This window comes from Chanodichthys erythropterus, chromosome 16 (assembly GCF_024489055.1).
Source record: "Chanodichthys erythropterus isolate Z2021 chromosome 16, ASM2448905v1, whole genome shotgun sequence".
NCBI classification, from domain to species: domain Eukaryota; kingdom Metazoa; phylum Chordata; class Actinopteri; order Cypriniformes; family Xenocyprididae; genus Chanodichthys; species Chanodichthys erythropterus.
The window spans coordinates 42,045,254-42,055,463 of NC_090236.1; the positions used below are offsets into that span (position 1 = coordinate 42,045,254).

Sequence of the window (10,210 nt, forward strand, 5' to 3'; positions counted from 1 at the left end):
CTTTGTTTAATATCATAAGTAACCGGTTCTGTCTTGACTGTTGACATGTTGTCAGTATCCTCTTTGCTCTGCGATGTATTTCTTACAGTGTGTGGCGTGACAGCGCCACGGCTTGTCGGACAAAGTAACAGTAACTAAGGGGGGCGGGTCTTTGTGAAGGGTCAGTTGACCTAATAAGTTGCAAATTGGTCCTCCAGCTGTTCCTTATATGTACATTTAACTTTTCTGGCCTCTTATTGCTACCTGTCCCAACTTTTTTGGAATGAGTAACTCTCATGAAATCCAAAATGAGCCAATATTTGGCATGACATTTCAAAATGTCTCACTTTCAACATCTGACATGTTATCTATATTCTATTGTGAATAAAATATAAGTTTATGAGATTTGTAAATTTTTGCATTCCTTTTTTATTCACAATTTGTACACTGTCCCAACTTTTTTGGAATCGGGTTTGTAGGCCTATAATTAAAATTATTAACAGTCTATAATATTTCCTAACACTGACCATAGTCATCAATGAAAATTAAGAGCTACTTCAAGCACCGACTTAAAAAATACAACCTGTTTAACACACAATACTATTATACACCTACAATACATACAATTTTTATTATTATTTGAGAGTCATTGAGTGATTATATCTAAGAATAAATAATTTGGGCTTTAATAAGGCAGGAACACACCAAGCCGACGGTCGGCCAGTTTTCTCAGTGTGTTCTGCAATGTCGGCTGATGTTGGTCCTTGTCTGCTTATTTCCAGCCTATTACACATGTTGATTCAGCATCGGAGGTCGTTGGGTCATTTGATCATTCTGATTGGCTGTTCAACTACTGCCACCTGCTGGTACGGAAAGCCATTTCATGTTACGCAGGCACAGAACGGACATGTTACTTGGTTGTCGGCTGTCATTGGTTTGGTGTGTCAGGGCAACTTTGGACACAGATGCTGCCGACGTGAACCAACCCTGCAGTCTGCTTTCATCGCTACTAGGTACAATGAGATGACATTATTCTACTCACCCCTTCAACCAATGAACATTAAAAGGACTTTTAAAAGTGTAAAAGCATCAACATTTCAACAGGCCATGAAAAAGTGTGATTCTTTCCACAGCAATAACGGACGGGTTAAATATAAATAGCGATATTTGTATTATGTAATATACTTTGCCTTAATAAAAATGTTCATAAACTTCAGCATTGCGTGATACTATTTCAAAGTTATTTCCATCATTTTTACAGATAATAAATTGTATTTACCTGTGAAAACAAACCTGGAAAGAGACGTGAGGCTTTGAGGAGAAAATGAGAGATTTTTCGTGCGTTCCAGTGAATTATTAATGGGATATATCGGAAATTAAATCGGAACAGACCACAAATGTGCAACATATGTTGTCCTTTTTCATACTATTACAGCGGTATGCAAAGAGACAAAAGAAAATAATCACGAGGATAGAAAGCAGGACTGAAAAGAGCTCTTGCCACAGATATTCTTGTTATAACATACGTTAATATACCAAGCATTACGTAATTCTCATGATGTCTGAAAATAAAACATGAAAGAAAAATTGACAGCTCATTCAGTCAAGCTGACAGATAAGCTTTATTTGTGGGGCAACTTTATGATTTGAAAGGATACGTTTTAAGTCTTTTTGAATGGATGTTTCCCAAACCGGAAGTGGAACCCAAACGCAGTAGGCTAGTCATGAATAAGGTCAATAACGAATGTAAACAGAATAATCTGGGCGTGGTCTGTGAGACGCGACATGAAAACGCATTAAAAATTTCCCTTAAACTGCGTCTGATACAATAAAACAGCGACAGGGGACACCACAAAGTCCAATAATGATACAAACATTCACAAATAATGAGGAAAGCCTTTAAATCTGCTTTGTGGAAAAATCACCTGCGTCGAATCTGGCGCTGTCCAACATCTGGAAAATCAGGTAAAACATCTACGTGCACGCGCATGTCCCTAGTTGATCCATTTGGTATGCATGACTGGAAAAAAATAAATACAAATATAAAAACAAAGAAATAAAGAAAAAAAAAGTGGCTACTGTTTTGCAAACAAATGATCCAAGGGTTCACTGATCGACAACAAACATGTGATGTGATAATATGACATGATATCAGAAGAAAATAACTGACCGTAAATCCCTGAAAGTTTCCGAGTCTCCAACATGGCGTCTTTTTACCGATTAATTTTGCTTTCGATCTAAAGGGGTTCTGATCATAGGATAGAGTCATGGGAGGAGTTGAACACATGCAGGTTTGAACTTGAAATTCGAAGAGATTCCCAAAAAGCCCTGGAGTCTTCACAGGCGTTTAGATTACAGATCGTCTGTTCTCTTATTCCATGGGCAGAATATTTCAATTGCACAAGTCAGACTTTCGGTGCTATATCAACACGCGGAAAAGACTTCGTTCTTCCTTGACGCTGAATTAAAATTCTCTTCCGCTTCTCTTGTGTCTGCCTCGTTTATTTTGCCCAATCAACGCCTGTTTTCTTTATCATATAATTTTATCGTTTGTACAATTAACTTATAAAGACTACTGTGAAAATGAGTTGATTATTGATTAACTAGCCAGCAGCTTTCACCCTGTACAGACATGGTTGAGCCTGAATACTGGCATTCCAACATGCTTCACAGAATCAGATATAACTATTAATATTTGTGCAACATAAAAAAATCCAACAGCAACAAAATTAAAACAAAATCATACTGGTTAAAATCAAATAATATGACATAAATAGTAGCTTTTCCCTAAGGGACATGCCCAAGATTTCAGGTGAACAGAAAGCAAGGTTGTGGCAGTTCACCTTTATTGTTTATTATGGTTGCAGAACTGTTAGCATCCTAATAAATAATGATAATGAGAGTCTACTAAGAATAATTGGTTTTCATTACCGATTTCATCTAGAAAGAAAAAACGCTACAAAATTTAAATTGTCAAGGTATGTTCTTGTGTCACAACTTGTGTTAAACTCATAAAGACGAACGAATAGCCTATGAGGAAGCGCAGAAGATGAAACTGGACACAAAAAGAAACACAACATTAGTAAAACGAAAGAGATAGTAGGCTTTCACGAAAAATGCCTCGAAGGGGAAACCTGTGTACTTTTACGGAACAGAAAGGGTACAGTAGTACAAGTATAATGTTAGTATTAGGATGCTTTACATCCAAAATTGTCATAATTTAGAAATAAAAGGCATTTTTCATACCCTGATTTTATCCTCTGATTTGAACGCAGTTTTAAGGGGCGTGTCTCTATGAGACGTCAGTGTAAACGCCCACTTCTGTGATTGGCTGACATCTTTGCATATTAAATAAATTATTCCCCTTTTTTTTTTAGCGCGTTTTTACAATTACAGCTCTCAAAGTTAACTAATCGTGAAAAGTGTCGATTATATTTAGATTGCATGAAAGGTTGCAGAAATTAACACTGTAGCCTATAACAGATATGTTGTTGAGAGTATGAAAGCAGTGATCTCATCATTGCAACTCAATTTCTGCACACTAACAAATTCTTTCATCTTCACTAACAGTGCAAACGCGATATAATTAAGAGATTCGTTGAATAAAACGGGAGTTTTGCGCGTCAGTCTGATAAACTCGCGCTGTTTGATTGACAGCTACAGTGCGCGCTGCTCATGCGCAGCCTTTCAGATACAAAGCGATTTGCGCTATGCTGGCCAGCATAGATATAATATACGTAGACGCCTCATAGACTGACGCTGCCTATTGGAGCAGACGTATCAGCGCGGCGCCATCTTGGATGGGTCCCCAATGCGCCGCCCCCCGCATTTCTACTGAGGAAGATGTATCCTCAACTACAATAATCATAACTCCCCGAGTTTTTACCGGATTTTCACACGGTTTGGTTTGTTACAAACGGCAGAGACTTAGTTATGATACAGGACGCTGTCACACAGTGAAAAATTCTGCTTTCATGTTGAAAGACTTTGTATTACGCTCTTTAACAAAAACATATGGTAGGCTATGGCATATTGATAAATGTATAAATGAATGAATTTTATATTTTAATAAAGAAACAAGTTTGATTGTTTGTTTGATTTATTTCTCTCTCTCTCTCACACACACACACACACACACACACACACACACACACACACACACACACACACACACAATGGCATATTGATAAATGTATAAATGAATGAATTTTATATTTTATTAAAGAAACAAGTTTGTTCATTTGAATTTATTTCACTCACATTCACTCACACACACACACACACATACACTCACACAAGCTCCCATATATACTTTACCAGCTCAGAATTTTTTTTTTAAAGGCCTGGAAAAGTAAACGTTATAATTCCAGGTCATTCCAACATCTTACATTACCCTGTCAGGCTTGCAACTGGGACTGGGGAGCTAAAATCCTTTAAAAAGAACTGTTTTGCACAGCTTCTTTCGTATGCTTGCACTCTGTAACTCCAGGGTAGTTAATTTTGAAATCATTGTTCAATCTTACTTGTGAAATGTAATCCCATGCGATCTGGTATCAATACTGCGTCGGTTATTGCAACCGTAAACTGCACAAAATACGGGCATAATTGCTCGCTCTCCGTTGACTCCGATTGACTCTGGTGCTAGCGTTGAGTGGAGAGTCCCAACCAATATGGCGGCGACGCTGGATCACGCTCCAGCACGTCATGAGGCGTCTACGTATATATGTCTATGCTGGCCAGAGCAAAGTATGTGGAGTTTCCAGACTTGCAGCGGGAGTTTTATACATCTAATCATTTGATTGTTGTTCCACCTTTCAGTCAGCAGCAAAGTATATGTCCCGTGCTAAGAAGCGAGCAATAGAACAATAAAGAGAGCAGCTCTTGACAGTGTCTGTCATGTCTCCATTCTTATGTAACAAGGTCCACTCAGGTACGTTTAAATAAATCCCCAAGAATTATTGATGGCTTTACAAAGTTATTATACAGGACACCCTATGGGACGCAAGAGTTGAGCATTAAACCACACACTCACACAAACAAAATAAAAAATAAATAAACAAATCAATTCATAAAATAAATGATTCACACAATTCATCAAAAGTAAATTTGGGGGGACACGACAATTTCAGGCCAATTATGGATTTAAATACGGACTAGACAATATTCCCAAACCAAAGCTAAAAAAAAATAATAATAATAAAATAAAAATAAACTCAAATACAAGAGCAACAAATGGGTTTCGCCAGTGTCGGCGCTATGGTGGGGCATTCGAGGGCCGTGCCCCCCCTAGCGGTCATTGATGCCCCTCCTACCACAGGCCATGGCGTGGCCCCCCAACTTTTAGTTATTCTTTTAATATTAAATGTACAAATTGTAACTTAAATGAAATAAAATGAAATCAACGGGGAAAACATTAATTTTGGTTGTTCATGACGTTACTAGGCTTGGTCATCATAGGTCAATGCTTATTGGTCGCTATTAAACTTGTTACATTTGATTTTCAGCGCACTGCGTGCATAATCCATTTCAGTTTGTCCGTCTTTATGATAGACATTTATTGCTAACTGTTAGCCTAATTATAGACAAAAAATGGATTTACGAAAACACTCGTCGCCTGCAACTCTTCTGAGGGTAAGTCGTTTGTTCATTTCACTTATTAAAGCCAGCCCTGGCTTTGATAAGGCCTACTAAGCAGTAGAATTGTGTATGTGTTTTATACTTGGCTGCCTGTAAGTCTTACAGGTAAGATATGAGCCCGATCACACGAAAATGCATATAAATAGTACGAGATTGTAATCTCGTAGAATTTGGCGTGCTTATGGTACGCAGTTTTTCGCTTGCATATGGTACGCACTTTATGGCAATTTATTTATAGGCCTATATATATTCTACGAGATTACACACTCGTACTATTGATACGCATTCTCATGTGATCGTGTTGGCTTATGTCATTTCTGCCTGGTGCGTGGCTTGTCCAATTGGTTACTTGCTGCCCGAATGCGTGCCTCGTTATGTCAGCGGTCCTGTCCTGTTACTTATATGTTGTAAAGGGGTGTTTTTGATGGAGGCTATGTTGTCTATTGTTTATAATCAGTGGTAGGCCTACATAATGGTTTTCTGGAAGTGCATAAACTGTTGAGAGGTGGATGAACTATTTCTGACATGTCAGAAATAAATGCAGAATAAACTGCATTTATTTGCATATAGCCTCCACGACAGCCCTACGCTGTGTGTGACTGAGCTGGATCTCGAGTAGAGAGAGGGCATAACTTCACCATACTTTACTGCCTTTTAATGTGACTCCACTCCAAACGCTGTCTTCATTTTGTTTATTAAACGCAACGTTTTTAATTTCAAAAGTATTTCTAAATTTAGTTCATATTTCTAACAAATGAAATTTCAAGCCAAAATAACGAAATGGTTAAAAAAATATCGCAAAAGTTTTGCGCAAATGTGTAATGGAAACGCGGCTACATGATATAGAAATGAAGAAGAATAAACGAAACTCACAAATAATAATAATAATAATAATAATAATAATAAAACGTGTTTCTCTTATTTATTGCATTTCTGCTGTGTTGGACTGTGATGTCGCCACTGCGTAAAAATATTTCTCAAACGGCAGTGCCCCCCCGCCGATGACCCAATGCCCCTCCAGTAGATCTGCTCTGGCGCCGACTCTGGGCTCCGTAGAGCTGAAACACACATTAAAATACCTTTATTATTTATATCAAGACAAACACAACCTATTAAAATGTTTTGGTGCTTCAAAAAACCTCATACCTATGTCAAAGATCCAAAAGACATCACATGCAAACCTCTCGCATATGAACCAATGGGCTCCATAGAGCTAAAATACATGCATTAAAACACCTTTATTATTCTTCCTAAAAACAAACACCACATGAATTCGATAAACTCATACCCATCTCCAAGATCCACGAAAATCCACACGCGAACCTCTCGCAAACAAACTGTAAAGCCCCGTTCACACCGCCAGCGACACGCAGCGACAAAGCGACAGGATCCCATTCATTTCAATGCAGCACTGGCGACTTCCGGCGACAAGAGCGACAGTGAAGCTGCGTTCCCTACGCAGTGTTCACTGCTCCCTATTCCCTGAGCACGGTATATCAGTTGAAGTGGACTTCGCTGGCAATAATCACTCATTTGGAACGCCCTGCAAACGTCATCAAAGAAAGTCAAGGACGGTGTCGCGCAGATTATGATATAACATAAATAAATATTATAATTTACTTTCGAATTTAAAATTGACTCTTAACAGATTTGAAGCTGTAACTGTCATTCCATATGAAAATAAATTCTCATTTGGTTAACTGTATGTATTCTTAATCCACCGTCTGGGTCTCATTTCGTGCGCTTTCTTTTCCACGCGCAGCTGCATAGTAAACACTTCTGAGGTAAATAAAGTAAAATAAAAAATGACAGAGCCTCAGCTGCTTTTCATCACGTTTACTTTGTCATGCCTATTCATACAATAAAATATGCAACACTCATCGCCATAACCTCATACTTTCGTTCGTATAATAACAAAATTTATGAATATTCAAAATTCAAACGTAAATTCCTCCATCAGAGAGCTATTTAATAATTCTTTCAACGGCTCTGCTCCATCGTAGTTCTGATTGGAAGATTGCTGCCTGGGGCAGGAGTGGTTTGTTGGGCTCAGTGCCCAAGGAAGTCGACCGGAAGTTGAAGTCGGCCGGGTGCCGCCATCTTGTAGCAGAACTTCACTTGCGTTAGCATCCATTGACTCCCATTCATTTTGGCGTCACTTTGACAGTGAATAACTTTACATCTGAGGCGTTTAAAGACTCCATTTGTCCATTATTTATTTCCAAAGATACACGACAATGTATAAAGGGCTCCATTACCTTCCATGTTACATTATGGCCCCGTAAAAACAGTTTTTGTAAAAATAAGCTAACGATTGCATCATAACCACTCGACTCTCTGTCGCACAGTAGAGAAATTACCGTACAGACAGGAAGAGAAGCTTGCAGACAGTCGGGGAGATTATCTTAAAATGGCGTACTGCGTTACATTTTAAAATACTATACATAATTAATCAGAATACTTACTCCTGCTCACTCACGCCAAATAACTCCCCGCTCAAGCTCGCCGTCTCTGCAAGATTAACGATGGCAGTTTGCACGCACAGCTACAGCGACAGGTTGTGGACGTCATCAAGCTTAGTGTGAGTCTGCGCGTCAGAAACGGAAGTGCTAAAAATCGCTGAAAATGGACTTCACTTGTCTCAATTGAGTTCCAATGGGGTTGCTGTGTCCATTTCTTTTACTGTCTATGGTTGGGCTCCACTCATGGCCTTTGTATTTTACAATTTTTATTACTGTTATTGTGTGCCTGGACCTATAATTTCTTCCCATACAACAAGGATAACTTGGTTAGTATATTTGATCGTGAACAAATTAAGCTTTATATGTTTGGACAAGGACCCCAGCCAACATAGCATGGTGGGGTCCAGATGGGTGTCACCTGGGCAGCCTAACTGGGGCCCAGACATTTTTGTCCACGGTTTCCATGGAGGCCCCACATGGGTTATCCCAGATGAAATGAACACTGCTCAGTGTGCACACTACAGGCTGTTAAATGTAACACAGAAACATGCTGGAGTTAATGAGATAATTAGGTGATAATGAGCAGAATCACTGAAGGACAGAGAAACAACAAGAACTATGACTTCAGCCACAGCCTTCGATGAAATCAACTGAAGATAAAAGACATTAAATCACTGAAGATCTGATTAAACAACTCCACAATCAGCATTACCAGCTTCACTTATTACTAACCAGACTGACTTTATTTCTGACATTCATCTACAAAAGTTGTTATTGAGAATTACCAGAGGTTTAGATGTTGATGATTTGTTAAAAATACGTTTGGTTTGATGTCACCGTGATCGAGGTCAGCGCTTACTTCAGTTAGGCAGTTTGACTCTTTTAGTGTTTCTCTTGCTGTTCGTTATGGCAAGAAAAACAAGAGAATATTGCATGTTCTGTCATAAATCAGACCTCATGGTTTGCTTCTCTGTAAATGTCTGTCTCAGTACATTGTTGGGCTTTACTGGAGAGTAATTTGCAATTAGGTTCAGATTTTGCAAAATTCTGCCTTGTGTGTTCCAGGAGGATATGATTTCACCACAAATGAAGAAAGAGAAAGATGTCCGTTTAACCAGAACTCATCTTATGCTCCTAATAACGCCAACCTTCAGCGCACTAGCTAGCTTAAATGTTAAACAAACATACAGCGATTGATGCCATCCTCTTAAAATAATCCACATTGCTAGCCATAATCATAGCTAGCTCAGCGTTAGGTTATTAGACAATAAGCCTTGACAAAATTCCCAGAACCACCCGAAAGTAATTCATATGTTGTCTAATATCCAAAACTTAAGTTAATTTACAAAAATACCTGTCACAGTCCCGCAGAGTCAGTGACCGTACATATTCGGACAGTTCTGAACCTTCTATGTTCAATAAATCCCTCCTAAAACATGCTAGCTTTCGCTAGTCAACATTGAGTCCAGCACCTCTTTTTGCCTCCAGCTAAGCCCCGCCCACCAGGAAATGTTGCAATGTTTACAAACTTTTAAGGGGTCTATATTGTTTGCACATGTTTATTTACATTAATGGCAAAATAACTTACATATGAAGAGCACTCTGCTGGATCTGGAACTAACCCTAACCCTGTCTAAATATCATTTAGTAATTGTAATGTCTTCTGGTCCATATCCTTTCCTTAGAAAGGTGTAACATCGAGCGTATGCTGAAGTATTAAACACGTATTTATACCGACTTCATCAGGCTCCGAAAATTCTTCAAAAAGAACACAAAGAATGGCCTTCTCAGCTGCCATAGTTGCAACACTTGCGTCATCGACGCACCGTTTCCGTTTAAAAAACGTTTTGCAACGTTTTGTCGGGGTTGAACGCAGCCCTGTTGCACATGTCGTTCAACCCGGAAACCGTAGCAAAACGTTGCGCACCGGTTTGAGCTTGAACTTCTTCCCTCCGGGCAGAAGTATCTGCGTTACACACCACAGCCAAACCCCATCAGCAGTGGCTGTACGGACGGCTGATGTGTGGATTCAGTGATGCCGTGTGTGAGAGCAGCTGTTCGTAAAACACTGTTCTCAAGAGAAGAAGCACAGGGTTTTATTGTGATGTTTTTCTTTACTAATGTTCATGTTG

At 39.0% G+C, this 10,210-nt stretch overlaps 1 protein-coding gene across 2 annotated transcripts in view; it reads right to left on the reverse strand.

The window, feature by feature from the left end:
* LOC137002335 (NLR family CARD domain-containing protein 3-like) overlaps positions 1–3,975 on the reverse strand; it is a 60,166-nt gene extending 56,191 nt beyond the window's left edge. Inside the window, exons 1-2 of one of the 2 annotated variants that reach the window (XM_067361899.1) lie at positions 2,150–3,975; positions 1,905–1,999 (exon numbers count right to left, since the gene is read on the reverse strand). The gene's annotated coding sequence lies outside the window, so the exon portion shown is untranslated. The remainder of the gene's footprint in view (positions 1–1,904; positions 2,000–2,149) is intronic. The other variant, XM_067361898.1, reaches the window with a different exon arrangement.
* Positions 3,976–10,210: the final 6,235 nt, after the last annotated feature.